Source organism: Phyllostomus discolor, chromosome 8 (genome assembly GCF_004126475.2).
Source record: "Phyllostomus discolor isolate MPI-MPIP mPhyDis1 chromosome 8, mPhyDis1.pri.v3, whole genome shotgun sequence".
NCBI lineage: Eukaryota > Metazoa > Chordata > Mammalia > Chiroptera > Phyllostomidae > Phyllostomus > Phyllostomus discolor.
This window is the reverse complement of record NC_040910.2, coordinates 79631132-79647890: the sequence shown is the minus strand read 5'-3', so window position 1 is coordinate 79647890 and position 16759 is coordinate 79631132. Positions and strand designations below refer to the sequence as shown.

The 16759-nt window shown below is 35.3% G+C and overlaps 1 protein-coding gene across 2 annotated transcripts in view; it reads left to right on the top strand.

Annotated features, from left to right (window-relative positions):
- Window positions 1-16759, top strand: part of NLK (nemo like kinase) — a 152775-nt gene that overhangs the window by 65435 nt on the left and 70581 nt on the right. The window lies entirely within an intron of this gene.

Genomic DNA, 16759 nt, shown 5'->3' with positions numbered 1-16759 from the left:
TGGCTAATGAGCTGTGTCTGAAGCAAATGCATCCCTCTTTACCCAAGATTTTCTAGTTTTTAATTGTATAATCTACATATTATATTAATCTATACATATATTTAAATTGGTAATATAAACTGTTGTTTTATACAAAGATTGGTATGCTTCGGGTCTAAACCTGGGATGGTGTTTTCATCTTCCCTCCAGCTGTCTTTTCAAGTGGGAGAAAACATGCATTACTCTTCAAAGGGTTACAGATGTCATTTGTTGGTGAAAAATGGATTTGGGAAAAAGTAAAGTCTCAGTCAACAGATACACCCCTGCCAGGTGTTTGGGGAGCCCAATCCCCCCCCTACCCCTTGTTAATTGAGCCATGAAGAAGACCTGGTGATTTACCCATAGATCTGCTAGAGAAGAAAGCCCTTATTATCTCTTACTAGCAACATTTGAGCCCACCCCCATTTCCACAGGTGGGTCTGGGGTAGACCTTAGCTAATTATGATCACCCTGCTCATTTAGAGCCATTTTGCTCCCTGTGTCATGCTAGCTAGCAGGCTTCAGTGCCCAGAGCCAAGACTGCGTGCAGCCCTGGGATTGAACACCAACATGTGAAAAAAAATTATTGTTTGCAATGTTTGATGTTCTTGTTGTGGGTAATTTATTTCATTTTCTTTATTGCTCTATTTGCCACGATTAAAAATTAGGGGTAGAGCCCTGGCTGGTGTGGCTCAGTGGATTGAGTGCCGGTCTGCGAACCAAAGGGTCGCCAATTTGATTCCCAGTCAGAGCACCTGCCTGGGTTGGGGGCCAGGTGCCCAGTAGGTAGCATGCAACAGGCGACCACACATCGATGTCTCTCTCTCTTTTTCCCTCCCTTCCCCTCTCTCTAAAAATAAATAAATAAAATATTTATTTAGGAGCAGGGGTAGAGTAAATTATAATATTTGTCATTGCATTTTTCCCAAAATTAATGCTTTCTAAAACTTACCCTATATTTAAAGTATGTGGATTATTGTTTAAGGACCTATGTGAAGTACATAGAATAATGATTTGTGTACCTCACTGTACCTATTTTATTGAAAACATATTTCAAACAAGATTGACTTCTTAAAATTTTTAGTTTTTAGAATATTTTTGCATATTCAGAACTTCTTATCCTCAACTAAATTCTGATATACAGTGCTTTATCTATTGTATATGAACAAAATAGTATTTTCTAATATGTTGCCTTTTCAAAATTATTTCATTTCATACGTAATGAATATACATAAAGCATTTATCCTAAAACTTCCTTTGTAATATTGGGATATGTGTTGTACACCATGCTTCTTATATGCCAGCATATGTGTTTCAGATTATGTAACAGGAAACCATGGGAAAACTGATAAATGCAAGAGCCAGATACCAGAATACTCAAGTAGGAGACAATAAATAACTCATTACGAAAATTTCAGTTCAAATAATCAAAATATTTATTGCTCTCAGTGGTATAATAAGATAAATTTCTGAGAAAATAAAATATAAATAGTAAGCATATGTGCTTTACTTTAAATCACAGATTTGAATACACACAGTTTCTTAGTAAATATTTCCAGCATACATTTTACATACATCATCCTCAGATTATGGTGCAATAAGATAGATTTGAGTAGCAAAACAGATGAGAAAGGGAAACACGTACTACAAAAAGTTATACTACTTGAAAGACATAAAAACCTCCATCAGTAATTATTCATCTTACAAGGCTGGCAAAGTTAAACTTTCGGGTTTTGTTCAACTGTACATGTCTATTTCAATAAGAAAAAATCTATGTATTTCAGAAGTACCTAATGGCAGAGTTATATGGTAGACAAAATTAAGATGAGAACTACTAAAATGGAAACTTGAGAATAAAAATGTAGACTACTACCCGACTAGATACTTTGAATAAATCAGTTGCAAAAGAAAACAGGACAAAATCTGCCAGAATCACTGGTGAATATTTTTTAATATGTAATATCTGTATCCTATAAATAGCTACTAAACACTTCCAGTTTATTTTGTGAGGCAGACAGATACAGTGACTGATAAGACCAGGACATGGAAATGAAAGCTAATCTTGTTGATAAACATAGATGGAAAAAAAAACCCTCTAACTTAAAAGTATATATAAAGTGCATATTAAAAGGTATTTAACAATTAAAAATATATTCACCATGACCAAGTGAGATTTAGTATAGAAATTAAAGATTGCTTTTGTGTAATGAAAGCTGTTGCCATAATCTATTCCATTACTGGCAGAAATAGTAAAATTAATTAGACCATGTTTGTTGACATAGGATATGGACTGTATTGTTCTAGGCTCTGGGAAGATACAAAGATACTTAATAGTAGAGTCCTTGCTTTGAAGGATTTATAACCTGACAAATTAAAAAAGAAAATTTAGTGGAAATCATAATATTCCCAAAATATTTTAAAATATTCTAAAAATCAACACCTATTTCTAAAACTTTGAAAAGTATAAAGAAATAGGTTTTCTCTATATGTTTGTAACTAAAAGTAAATGTTAACCAAAATGGAAAAGGAGAGACATCTTTCATTTTAAGAAATAAAACAATGCTGTCTGTTATTGAATGTCAGCCAATGTATCAATGTTTTTTTAAAATTCAATGAGGTACAGGTATATGCAAGAAGGAAATTAAATTATCACAATGTAAATGATAGTTACATACGTAGAAAATCTAAAGAATACAACAGCATAATTGAATATAGGAAGCATTCAAACTTTAAATTAAAAGTAAAGTACATTCCTGTCTGGTGTAACCCAGTGGATTGAGTGTGGGCCTGCAAACCAAAGGGTCACTAGTTTGATTCCCAGTCTAGGGCATGTGCCTGGGTTGCAAGCCAGGTCCTCAGTAGGGGACGTGCAACAGACAACCACACATTGATGTTTCTCTCCCTCTTTCTCCTTCCTTTCCCCTCTCTCTAAAATAATAATTATTTTTTTGAAAAATATAGTACAGACAGGATCCAATTTATGATGGTTTGACTTAACAATTTATCAACTTTAAAATGGTGAAAAAGCATTGTGCATTCAGCAAAAACCAAACTTCAAATTTTGAATTTTGATCTTTTCCATGATACTGGGTAAAGACGGTAAGCCACAGTTCCCAGTCAGGCATGAGATCACAAGGGTAAACAACTTATACTCTATGGTATTAATCAGGACATAACCCCACTGTAAATTAAGGAGCATCTGTATGTTAACTGTATTTTAACTATAGATTATATAAGAATAAATATATGCTTACAGTGGTACACATTAAATACTTTAGCTTAATGTTTGCATATGTGAACAATAAAAGTTTAATGGCAAGCATAAAAGAAGTTTGAATAAATGGGGTATTGTACTCTAGCTAATGGGAAGGCTAACTGTATTAAAGCCCTGTGTTTACTGTATTAGTATATTTAATATTTAATCAAGTAAGGTACCATCATATCTTACAGGTTTGACAGTAGCAAGATCAGCATCACTTGGGAGCTTGTGTAAATGCAGAATCTCAATTCTCCACTCCAGATATAGTCAATCAATCTACATTTTAAGATTTTAAGAATTCTGGGGGATCCTTGTGTACATTGAAGTTACAAAGGCACTATGTTTAAAGAGATAGTTCTTGAACTGGTTAAAATCAGTCATCAACTTGTAAAAACAAATTAATTTAGGTCCTGCTACTAGCTTCATGAAATAGAATTGTTTTGGTTCTTGTGTTTCTTTTTCTAAAGCCCACCAGTTGATTCTGGTATGTAAATTTGATAGTAGCTGCTTTAAAGAATTTGGTAAAATGGCAATAAATTATATATGAAAAAGTTGAAAGACATATTAGGGGGTAATTATCAAATAGTATCAGTTAAAAAATAAGTATAAAACAAAGTAGCAGTTCCAAAAATTGATTCATGGTTTGTATTGTTATAAGTGAATATATCATTGCATACATTTTAGGAATTTTTACATGAATTAGAATTAAATACTGATAATAATTTTTTTCTTAAAAAATGACAAATTTTCTGTATTTCTTTGAATAAGTGATTAATACATGATCTAGTTGGAAAAAATGGAAAAATTTTATAGGTATCAAAGGGGAAAACTATACAGCATAAAATCAGAATAGGGGGCTGACAAGTACCTCCAGTAATATGTAATAAACATGGCTAGAGCAAGACATCTTTGCCTTGTTCTGGTCTTAGGGGGAAGGATTTCATCTTTCATTGTGGAGTGATTTCATCTTTCATTGTGAAGTTCTGTCGTTTTTTGTAGATGCTCCTCATCAGGTTGAAGAAGTTTCTTTCTCTTTCTAGTTTAAAAAAAAATTTAAATCATGAATGGGGGTTGGATTTTTTTGTTGTTGGATTTGATATGATGTTTTTTTCAGCTGTGGTTTTCATCTCTTGTGATGTCATTATCTGACTTTGGCCTTATAAAATGAGTTTTGCCTTATAAAATAAGTTTTTCTCAGTTCCTGGAAAACTTTGTGAAGGACTGGTACTTCTTTAAACATTTGATATAATTCACTAATGATGTCCTCTGAATCTGGGCTGTTCAGTGAAGGAATATCTTGTATTATTGATTCAATTTCTTGTTTTAGGTTTCTTTACTCAACCTTTTCTGCTGGTTCTTAGGTCATTTTGTAACAGTGGGGAATGGTAACACACCCCACCATTCTTTTGACATTGGTTTGGTAAATGCTGACTCTGACTAATATGTAGCTTGGAGGTAAGCAGGATGGTTTATAAGAATCATAGGAACTAACTTCAAAAGATACAGACTCCAACCTTCAGTCATCCCAGCTCTAGGAAATTTTCTGGCTTTCAACTGTAAAACCAGGATGGTGCACATCAGACCATCACTTGACACAATTTCACAATCCTTATTAGGATGGACTGTGCTGGTCTGTACACAGAGAACTTTTCAATCATCTCCCCTTGATATTTTTGTTCTGCTTTCCCTTTCCCTCCTTATGCAAACCTCTGACTTCACTGAGATGTTAAGATGGGCTTTGAGACAAGAGTCCCCAGTCTTCTCAAGCAACTTTCCTTCTCACCAGCACCTGTTTCACAAGTTTGGCTTTTGTTGAGGCAAGCAGCCAGACCTGCATTCGGTTGCACCATTAGATGTATGTTGTTACCTTCAGTGTTACTGCATAGATCTCTGAGGTGCTGTTCATTTTTCTTCCAACTTTTTTCTCTCTGTTCTAGAGATTATATAATTTCTAGTTCATTGATTCTTCTGTATTTCAAATCTGCTATGGGCCAATTTAGTGAATTTTTTATTTATAATGTGTTTTTCAACTCTAGAATTTGATTTTTTTTCTTTCTTTTTTTGGTGTATTGGTGTGTTGAGATTCCCATTTGTTGAGTCATTGTCATTATATTTTTCTTTAATTTTCTAAACACGACTTTCCTGAATTCTTGACCATGTTTATAGTGGCTGCTTTTGGACACAACATCTGGGCCCACTCAGGGAGTTTCTGTTGACTACTTTCCCCTCTCCCCTGAGTATGGGTCACATTTTCTTCCTTCTTTACATGTCTTGTAATTTTTTGTTAAAAACTGGATATATTTGGCAATATGTTGCAATTTTCAACTGGTGTGCCGTAAGAATTTTTAAAACATGCAATACCCAACTATTTAATTGGGGGCAATAATATCTTTTCCCTTAGAATGTCAGATAAGAACATGACAATAGCTAATACAATAATAGCCATTCAGTGTGAATGAATAAAAAGAAAAGTGCATATTTTGCCATGTACAGTGTGCACTTTTTTGCCCAGATTTTTGAGGGAAGAATAAGAGTGCACAGTATGCATGAATATAGTGATTACATGCCATGGGGTATGATATCCATGGGGTATACATGGGTGCACATTGTGCACTGCAAAATACAGTATGCCTATTTTTTGGTCAGATAGGCAAAAAAATACACATTTTTTGGTGTGTTGCAGAATTTTAGTAACTAGTTTATGTGTACCATAAGAAGAAAAGGGTTGAAAAATCCCTGGTATATGATAACAGTTTTGGATGTGACTCCTCCCTAGCCCCTCTCCTGCCCCTGAAGGTTGTCATTATTGCTATTATAGTGTATGTTTGCTTATATTTAATTAACTTGACATGCAGAATCTTTCCCCCTTATGAGGTACAGCCACTCAAGTCTCTGCTCAGTTGTTTTGTTTTTAATTGTTATTTTAAATTTTGAGCCTCACCTCCTTGAGGTCCTCCTGTGTCTACCTAGCTTAGTGGTCAGCTGCGATTTGTTAGAGGTCATACTCAACCAAATATCTTGAGCCACTAAGGCTTCTGTCTGTCCTTTGCTGATTCATCTGTAAGGGTGTTAGGGAGCCCAACTAGTTGTCAGGCATGCCCCAGCTTTTATTTTCTGCTGAGCCTCGCAGTTCTTTTTTCCCATGTGGGAAGCCATGGTATGTGGAGAACTTAGACCCTCTTCTGTCAACTCCGAGCACATACACAGCCTCCAGTTAGCTAGTGATGTGTGTAGTTTGCCTAGCCCCCTCCATGGCTCTCATTTCCAGAATCTCTTTGTTAAATATCTGTTTTTATTAAATCATTTTTTATTGTTATTCTGTTACAGTTTTCCCAGTTTTTCCCCCTTTGCCCTCCTCTGCCCATCTCACCCCATCTACCCCCTCCACTCCCACAGTCAACTCCCACACTGTTGTCCATGTCTGTGGGTCATTCATACATGTTCTTTGTCTAGTCCCTTCCCCTTCTTTCCACCATTATTCTCCTTGATTTCTGTTAGTCCCTTCTTCTTCCCAACTAGGACAGCAGCCTCAGGCTAGCAGAGCTATAGGCTTTCTTTGTTCTTTTCCAGTCGAGTTTAATGCTTTTACTCTCAATGCCACTGGGTATGCAGTTTTTGCCCTTCGCCTCAAATCACATCAGCAGCCTTTGACAGTGAAGCCCCTGGTTGGTTTTCATGGCCAGCTCTGTCCAGGTACAACTACGGCATAGACTGTGCCTGGGCGGGGGCATGGGAGGTAGGTGGGGAGCAGCCCCAAACAACATGCCACTGACTCCCACTGTTCTTACCCAGAGTTCCACAGATTTTCATAAATAAATACTTTTAAATTTGTCATTTAATTTTGGTTGTTTTCTGAAGTCCTGAAATGGTTATTTTTGACAGTTCCGTCCAATTTTATAGTTGTTTTAGGGGGAAGAAGTTTCGCTGAACTCTTCAGTTTGCCACAGCTGGAAGTCCTGCCTCCTGTTTGTACTTGCAATAGTTTTGGTTTTGGTTATTTTTAAAAGGCTAACTAATTAAAAACCTGAAGCACATTTATATATTGTAGCTGCTTCAGCATTTTGCTTACAATGAAAGAAGCTAGGAGATTGTGATTAGATTAGGAGTGGGACTGTAATTCTGCTGACATCACTCTCCTGTGGAATGCTTCTTAATGACTTATTCTTGTGTAATGATGAAGAAAACATTTATTTTTTTAAGCAAGCAAATTCCTTTGGAATTCTACCAAAACAGAAATATGTATACTACTCTTTACAGAATGAACCAGTGGCACAAGAAAAGATATGGAAAAATCCATTGGGCTGGAATAGATGTATTATATCTTATGAAAAAAATAGAATCTCCCTCTTTAAAAATTAATAATTATACAAACTGCAATCTAAAATGCTTTTTTATACTCAAATTTAACTGGGAATTCTGTCTTTACCTTTTTAGCTATATAATAACACATGCAGAAATGTACACAAAATAAAATGTACAGCCAGTGATTTATCACAAAGTACATACCCCTGTAGCCACTGTCCATTAGAGAAACAGGACATCACCAGCACCCAGAAGTCCCCTCTGCTCCCCTTCATTGCTATCTCACCCCCAAACAAGATAACCACTGTCTTAACATTTATAGTAACTACTTCCTTTCTTAATAGTTTCTATCTCCAAAGTATGCATCCCTAAACATTAGAATTTAACTTTTCTTGTATTTTTAATATTACAGAAATGAACTATTACAGTATCTATTGATTTGTGACTGGTTTCTTATGTTCAAAATTATAATTATGAGCCCCAACTGGTGTGGCTCAGTTGGTTGGGCTTCGTTCAGCAAATGGAAAGGTCTCCAGTTCGATTCTAGTCGGGCCACGTGCCAGGGTTGCAGGGTTCAGTCCCTGGTCAGGACTCATATAGAAGGCAACTGATCCATGTTTCTCTCCCTCTCCTTGTCCCTCTCTTCCCCTTTCTCTTAAAAAATAAATAGTAAAATAATAAATTATATTTGTGAGATTCATCTACGTTATTTCAGGTAGCAATAGTTCATTCTAATTGCTATAAAGTATTCTATTATATGAATATACAACAATTTGTCCATTCTACTGTTTGTGGATATTTGTTTTGTTTTCTGGTTTTAAGGATATTACAAATATTGCTGCCATGAATGCTATTTGTGTTTTAATGTGTAGAAGTGCACATTTGAGGGGGGTATGTGTGTATGTATACATATATGTGTGTGTGTATACACACACAAATTGCTAGGTCACAGTGTATACATTCTTTATTTTAGTATATAAAGCCAACCTGTTTTCCAAAGTAATTGTAGCAATTTACATTCCTACTAGCAATCTATAAGAATTTCCACAAAAAAAAAAAAAAGAATTTCCATTGCATTACATCTTCACAAAACATTTGGTATGGTCAGACTTTTAAATATTAGCCATACTGGTGGTCATATATGTTCTTATTGTGGTTTTAATTTTATTTCCCAAATGACTAATGAGGTTAAGATCCTTTTTATATGTTTGTTGGCCATTTGTATTATCCTTTTTTGTAAAATGCCTATTCAAGCCCTTTTTAAAAATTGATTTATAGGACTTCTGTGTGTATCTGGATAAAAGCCCTTTGTTCCTTATAAGTGTGTTCCAAGCCTTTTCTCCTATGTGACTTACATTTTTACTCTTAACAATGTATAGATAAAAAATTATCTGATTTTAAGGTAGTCAAATATGTCAGTTTTTTTCATTGTGGTTAGTACTTCTTGTGTCCATTTAAGAAACCTTTCCCTGTCCCATATCATAAAATTATTCTCCTATATGTTATCTTCTAAAAGCTATATGATTTTGATGTTCATATTTATAGCTATAATCCACCTGTATTTATCTCGTGTATGGAGTGAAGTAGGGGTGGAGGTGCAGCCTGCTTTTTCATATGACTGTCCGGTTGTTCCAGTACTGTACACTGAAAAGAATGTTGTATTTGTCAGAGTCCAATCAGGAAAGAAATTATAACAGTTTAATATGGGGGATAATTGTTAATTAGTTGTAAAGTTGTTTATAAGTAAAATTGTATGTGTCTGAAAAGACAAGACAAGAACAATAGGTATCATGGAAGTAGCAGGTAACACCTCTGTGTTAGAGGAGTAAAAGGAAGAGGTTGGAATTTTTAAGATTTAGGATCCCCATGCAGTAGAAATTCAGACACCAAAGGAAGGATACTAGTACTGATATCTGGGCTGGAAGATGCAGTGAAGCTGGTTCTGCAAGTGCTGGGAAAACTATAACTGGGTTCCCCTGCTGTCACAGGAAGACACTGCCATTGCTGGGAATGAAGTGTTGCTAGAGTGACACAAGAGCAAGAGACAGGCAGGAAGTCTGTAGGAAGGAGCAAATCCCTTTTTCCTCCTAAGCCTTGCAGTCACCCCTGAAGCCCCCTGTTGGCAAAGCCTAACATGGAGCTTGTTGGCAAAACCAAACTGGTTTTCAGTGTGTTAGCCCCAGTATTTTAGAGCATTGTTTAGACAGATGGGTTTGAGGCTAAGAAACAACAGTTTAAGGCACAGTATTCCTTCCTGACTGCAGAGACACCTTTATGATAAGCCAAGTGCCTCTCTAGGTGAGAATCTATTTCTGGGTTTTATTTCTCTCTCATTGGTCTGTTGCACCCAAATTACAGTCTAAATTAGTAGCTTTATAATAAATTTTTATATCTGGTCGAGCAGTTTCTCCCACCTTATTTTTTTTTTTCAAGAGTATCTTCACTGTCCTTGGCATATTTGCATTTCTATAAAAAAACTTTCAAACTAATCTGCATAATTTCACAAAAAGAAGCCTGTTGGAGTTTTGATTTGAATTTCATTAAATCTATAAATTACCTCGGGGATAATCTAAATTTTTACAATATTGAGTTTTCTAATCCATGAATATGGCATGCCTCTCCATTTATTTGTTTTTATTTCTCTCAGTATTTTTTTAGTCTTTTTGTGTAGAAGTCTTGCATAGCTTTTGTTAGCTTTAATCTCAGATATTGGGTATTATTGATATTATTATAAATAGTATTTTTATATCTTTAAAATTTTTCATTTCAGTTTTATTTTGAAAATTTTCAAACCTGAGTTTTTACTTTTGAATAGTCAGACCCCATTCTACCCGCCAGCCAGATTCAATAATTATCAAAATTTGCTTTATTTGTTTCAACAATAGTTATTGAAGTATTTTAAAACAAATATTAGATCTTTCACCTAGGGTCATTTCACCTATATATGTTTAAGTATACATCTCTAGAAAATAGGGACATTTTCTTTATAATCATAATTCCAAGCCATATTTAAATTTCACCTTTTATTTCAAAAGTGACTTTTTATTGGTATTTTGGTTGGTATGTTCAGACAGTTTGCTATTAACAACATATTGGGACTTATATTTTATGTTAAGTAATTTTAAAATTTCATCTTACCTTCTGAGCATCCAGGTTATACTAATAGTATTTACTTCCTCAGTATGTATTTATTTCCTAAATATTTTAATAATATTAGAACTTAGCCGACTAAAATACTAAATAGTAAAACATTTAGCAATTAAAAATAATTTTTTTCTGATGATGTGAACTTTCCATTTCTAAATTCATTACAATTTTTGATATTGGCAAAGCCATATTGTTGAAAACCTACCATGTGAATAAAACTGTTCTTTCCTGCCCTGGCTTGTGTGGCTCAATGTAGTGAGCCTCCGGCCTGCCAACCAAAGGGTCGCAGGTTCAATTCCTAATCAGGGCACATTCCTGTGTTGCGAGTCAGGTCCCCAGTGTGGGGGCACGTGAGGGGCAGCCACACATTGATGTTTCTCTCCTTTTTCTTCCTCCCTCCCCCTCTCTAAAAATAGATAAATAAAATCTTTTAAAAAAACAACAACTTTCCTTTCCTTTGGTATCTTTGGTTAACAAAAAATGCCATTCTTTAATTTTTTTCAAATATTTATATTCCTCAGTGTTCCTCGTACAGAACACATCTGTCAGGAAATTATCAATAGGATTAAAAGCAAGCACATTTTTGTGTGACATTGTTTTTATCTTTGATTACCCTTTGTAACCTCTTCTTGCCAAAGGTGTTAAAATGTAAGGAGATGCAGTTGTGAATTACATTCCATTGGGGCTTTTTAAAGAAACCTTTCCCTAATTGCGACTGGTTTTCTTACCCATACAACATTCATAGGTCTGGTTCTAGGTGAGGGCTGTAACTAGTGGGCGGTGAAAACTTCCTGGACTTGTAGATAGGCTGTGAAAATCCCTGTAGAAAAGATAGTATTGCAACTTCCCTGCAGGCAGGTCAGACTCCTCACAGAGACATTTGCCAGTGACAGAGGAGAAAGAGTCTCTATCTTCCCGGCATCTTCACCAAGGAGGGAACTAATTAATTTGTGGTCTAAAGAACAATAAATATTCCCAAGACAATTAGTAATTAGCATAAAATGATTTTCACCTATATTTTAAATTAACCAATGATCATTAGTAGGGAAGTGAGGACGTCTTAAAAATTAGATCTTGTTCACTAGTAATAAGTATTTGAAAAAAATATGACAGCCTGATACTGAATGGCTTGCCTGTTCCTTATTCCTCCTCTTGTCAGCATCCAATGGCCCAGTACTGACTCACCTGCTGGGATCATTGATATTTCTACTTATTTAAAATAAACACAGAGTTGAAGAATGTTTAAGTTCATATTTAACTCTTTCAGTTAAATGTAGATGTTTGCTTCTTATCAACAGTGGCAGGATATAAAAAAAACAAGGAACTATTTCACTGCTTTGGTTTAGCCATTGTATAAAGGTCTTTTTTCCTTGTAATTTCATATAAACAAATTTGGGGATAATTTTTAGTATAAGTTTGAAAAGGAAAAGACTCTCTCATATGTAGAGCTAACTCAGCAAATACCAAATTTGGATAACCATTTAAAAAATCAGAAAACCCCAACTGATGGAACAAATTAAGAAATGAAAGATGAGAATTTTTGAAGTGTTTTGGGTGTAGACAGAGACACCTAGAAGATTAGTTCTACATAGGATACTGCTCTGTAAAGTTATGTCAAAGTATAAACAAACTATAGGCTGTTAAAATTCTGGTTAGACCAAAATTGGTCTAGACCAATTTGGTCTGGTTAAAGACCAAAGACATAAAAATAAATTCTTTATTCCCTATCCTATAGTATCCTTGAACATACAACAAGGTCTAAGTTACAAATAAGATACATTTTTTAGACTTTGTTGTCAGAAACTTGGCCTTGTAATTTGCTATTGTTTTCTCAAACAGACTTAATCTAAATACATGTAAGAATAGCTTTTAAGGAAATGAACTTCAAAATGAATATGAAAGCAGTAATCTAAATATTTAGAAACCTAGTTAGGAGGTTCTGTTATTGAAACGTGTACTGTATTGGAGCCCTGGCTGGCGTAGCTCAGTGGATTGAGCGCGGGCTGGGAACCAAAGTGTCCCAGGTTTGATTCCCAGCCTGGGTTGCAGGCCATAACCCCCAGCAACCGTACATTGATGTTTCTCTCTCTCTCTCTCTCTCTCTCTCTCTCTCTCTCTCCCTCCCTCTCTAAAAATAAATAAATAAAATCTTTAAAAAAAAAAGAAATGTGTACTGTATTGGTACAGTTGACATAGCAATTGTATGTAAAGCAAAAAATAGAGGAGTACTGATTACAACTTTGTGTGAATAGAATTAGAAGAACCTGATTTCTTAATCCAACTTGAAGCATTCTAAGTTAGTTATTTGCTTTGAATAGTTAAAAACCTCATTTGAAGCATGAACTTTAAAACTGCTAAAACATGTGCAGAAAAGATTTGTTACATAAAATGAATGAGGAACATGTAATTTCTTGGAGATTCTTGCTGACTAGTTATACTAATTTAAAGATGTAACATTCTAGTGCAGCGGTTTTCATCTCAGAGCACACATAAACTAATTACTAAAATTCAACAGCGCACCAAAAAAATATTTTTTGGTCAATCTGACAAAAAAAATGGCTATTGCTGTATTGGCTGTTGTCATTTTTTTATTTGATAGTCTAAGAGAAAAAAGGTCATTGTCCCTGACTAAAGAGTCAGGTATTGCATGTTTTAAATTTTTTTTGCAGCACACCAGTTGAAAATTGCTGTTCTAGTGCCTGGGAAAGTATCCCTGTAGTAAGTTTCACTCTTGTTTCATTCCAACCCTTCTGCTTGTCAGTAGTATAAGTAGATTTGTGGCACTGGTCACAGATTCCTGAGTTTAAGAAAACTGCAACAAAATGACCACCTCAGATCTAAAAAACGGCCTGGTTTTGCTGTTGTACTCTTTTGACTGACTCTGTATCCTCTGAAGAATGGCTTGTGGGTTCTTCTAGCTGTTCAGAAAATAGTTGAATTTGTATTCTCACTACAGAAGATTGATGCACTCTGAGCAGATGTGAGAAAAGACTTTTTCATAACCCTTGAACTTTATTTTTAATAAGTGTTTACAGGATTAAACATTAATTTAAAATTAGAAAGTAAATATTTTTAGTATAACTTGAATGCCCATGAAGGAAATCAGATAAAATGACACATGCACTGTTTTATTTAAGGCGTCCAGTATTTAGTAGAGAAAGTAAGTGACCAGTAAGTGGATTGTAGTTTGAAGGATGGCTCCTTTTTTTCTGAAATGAAGAAAGTTGCCCTAAATGTTGTTCCTTATCTCTGTAACTGGAGCTTTATTAACAAGTGCAGTTGGAATGACCAGGGTATTGCAGCAGCAGAGATGCTAAGCACAGCGAGCCTTTCAGTAACAAAGAAAATAAAAGAATTCCTGTGTAACAGGCTTCCACACTTACCTGATGTGGTACTATTTGTGCTGAACTAAAGCATCTGTTACCTCAGGTTAAGAGAGAACAAACTCAATATGGCGTGAAATTACTGCACAGCCATTCACATTCATTAGAGTTATATTGTTACCAGACACAGGCATGACCGACTTTTGCATGAGTAATAAAGGAAAATGCTGCTTCGTGAATTTTACCTTAAAACAACAAGGTGCAGTACTGACCTTGAGAGAGCAGTTTTCCACTAAGGTAGGGTCAAGACCAGTAAAAAGTCAGAAGTTGGGAAGAAGTATTGCTGTATGAGGCTTTTGGAAAGGGCACTGGGTTAAATCAACTTATTCTTTTTTTATTGTGTTAAAGATTTTGTTTATTTTTAGAGAGAGGGGAAGGGACGGAGAAAAAGGAGGAGAGAAACATCAATGTGTGGTTGCCTCTCACATGCCCCTTACTGGGGACCTGGCCTGCAACCTAGGCCTGTGCCCTGGTTGGGAATCGAACCAGTGACCTTTTATTTCACAGGCTGGGCAACTTAATTCATTTTTAAAAACTATATTGTGCTGGTATTAAAATTATTAAAATACCATTTTGCCATCATTACAGTAATCATTGATTCAGGCAAAAAACATCAATGGATGCCAAAGAATAGGTCAAAGTTTGATGAGGAAAAGAATATTTACATAGTTAACAAAGGGAAAAAAATATTAACTTTTCTGTGGAGAAACCTGGCAGACACTTCATCCAAGTGACCAAAATTATCACCAATAATGTAGAAAATGGACATCATATGGTTCCTAATGTGATGCACTACAGGATACCACTTCTGTGTTACTCCTGTTAAAAACACATGACCTGAATTTAATCATGCGAAAACACCAGACAAACCCAAATTAAGGAACTCTACAAAATAACTAGCCTTTACTCTTCAAAAATGGAGTGTCATGAAAGACAAAGAAATGCTAATTTTCCTAGAGTAAAGAAGGTTTGAGATACTAAGAATTAAATGCAATGTGTGATCCAATATTTTTCTTCCTTGCTATTTTATTGACATTTTTCTTTTCTAGTTTCTAGCTACAGAAGTGGTGTATTTAAACAGAGAAAAATATTTTTAGTATTCTGAATTAAATATTATAGTCTCCTTCCTATTTGTTCTAGATTATAGGATTTTAAGCAGTGTTGTGGATGTGGGTTATTTTTTAAGTAACTGTCAAGAATGTTAGCCTAGGTTTTTTAGCCTAGTTGAATTACATTTCAAACTATTGAAGAGTTAAAAATAATAATACTTCACTGTTTTACCAAATTTTCTCTTTTTTTTTAAGATTTTATTTATTTATTTTTAGAGAGGGAAGGGAGGGAAAGAGAGAGAAACATCAATATGCAGTTGCTGGAGGTCATGGCCTGCAACCCAGGAATGTACCCTGACTGGGAATCAAACCTGCGACACTTTGGTTCGCAGCCCGTGCTCAGTCCACTGAGCTATGCCAGCCAGGGCCCAAATTTTCAATCAATGGAAGAAAGAAAAGTCTTCATTGCTATTTAAAAATACTAGAACTCACCATTTAAGAGTTTCATAAGCACTTAAAAAAGGAAGTAGTGATCACTAATACGAATTTATAAAGAAGTCATGGTATTCATAAAGAAGTTTGGTATGGTTTTTAGATCAGTAGATAATAGGAATGCTTTATTTTCAGGAAGGTAACTTGATGAATGTCTGATTTCCTTGTATACAAGCTAGAGAAATAAATGGAGTGACTATGGTTAATTAAATAATTAATTTAATAACCATACCCAAGATTAATGACTGGATGCCAGTCTCATGGTTTCTTTTTTTTTTTTTTCTTTTAAGATTTTATTCATTTACCTTTAGAGAGAGGGGAACGGAAGGAGAGAGAGAGGGAGAGAAACATCAGTGTGTGATTGCTTCTTGCATCTCCCGCCCTCTCCCCCCCCCCCCCCCGCCCCTGCCCCTGCCCCTGCCCCTGCGCCCCAAGGACCTGGCCCGCAACCCAGGCATGTGCCCTGACTGGGAATGGAACCGGTAACCCTTGGTTCCCAGGCCAGTGCTCAGTCCACTGAGCCACACCAGCTAGGGTGCCAGTCTCATAGTTTCTAATGCTATATCTGTTGCAGAGATCTATTCTCAGTTCTATTCTAAACTTTAATTAATAACTTGGGTAAAGGTGTTATTGACATACAGGTGACATTTTTAAATGACACAAATCTGGAAGAGATAGCCAAACCATTAGATGACTGAAATAGGAACCAAAAGATAATGGTAGCTGGAAATGATAAGCAAGAATCTAGCAAAATAAATCAGATAGGAATAAATTATACAAGGACAACCATTCATAGATGATGGATGGAAGGGAAAGAAACCTTTTATGTTAATTTATGGAAAATCAATTTGCAAATGGCCAATTGGCCATATTTAGTAAATTCTATTGATTTTTAAAAACTATTTGGTTTAAATATGTATCAATTGGGTTCAATCAGAAAAATGGAAACCTTTTGTATTTCAAACATAAGTAAATACAGGGAACTGATTGTACAGGTGTCACAGGGCTAAAGGGGAAAGAAGAGGGACACTGAGCTATTAAAGAGATAGTAATTACAAGTGGCGCTATCACACCAAGAGCTGAGAAACAAAAGGAAGGAGGTTATCATA